Raw genomic sequence first — 248 nt, 5'->3', positions numbered from 1 at the left:
CCCTGCCGCACTTCCGCGCAGCAGCGGCGCTCGGCAGCCTGCGCGGTGGCAGCGCTCAGACTCCGGGGTGTTTCTGCGTGGAATCGTCCAGTCCCCTGTCCTCGACACCCGTCAAGCCGCCCCTCGAATCTGTGTTCAGTTCTGGGGCCTTAATCTAGGAAGGACACTGGGGTGCTGGAGCGAGTCCAGAGAAGGGAAGCAGAGCTGGTGAGGGCTCTGGAGCACCAGTGAAGAGCGGCTGAGGGAGC

The sequence above is a fragment of the Geospiza fortis genome, unplaced genomic scaffold (assembly GCF_000277835.1).
Source record: "Geospiza fortis unplaced genomic scaffold, GeoFor_1.0 scaffold53, whole genome shotgun sequence".
Taxonomy (NCBI): Eukaryota; Metazoa; Chordata; class Aves; order Passeriformes; family Thraupidae; genus Geospiza; species Geospiza fortis.
This window is presented reverse-complemented; position numbering follows the sequence as displayed.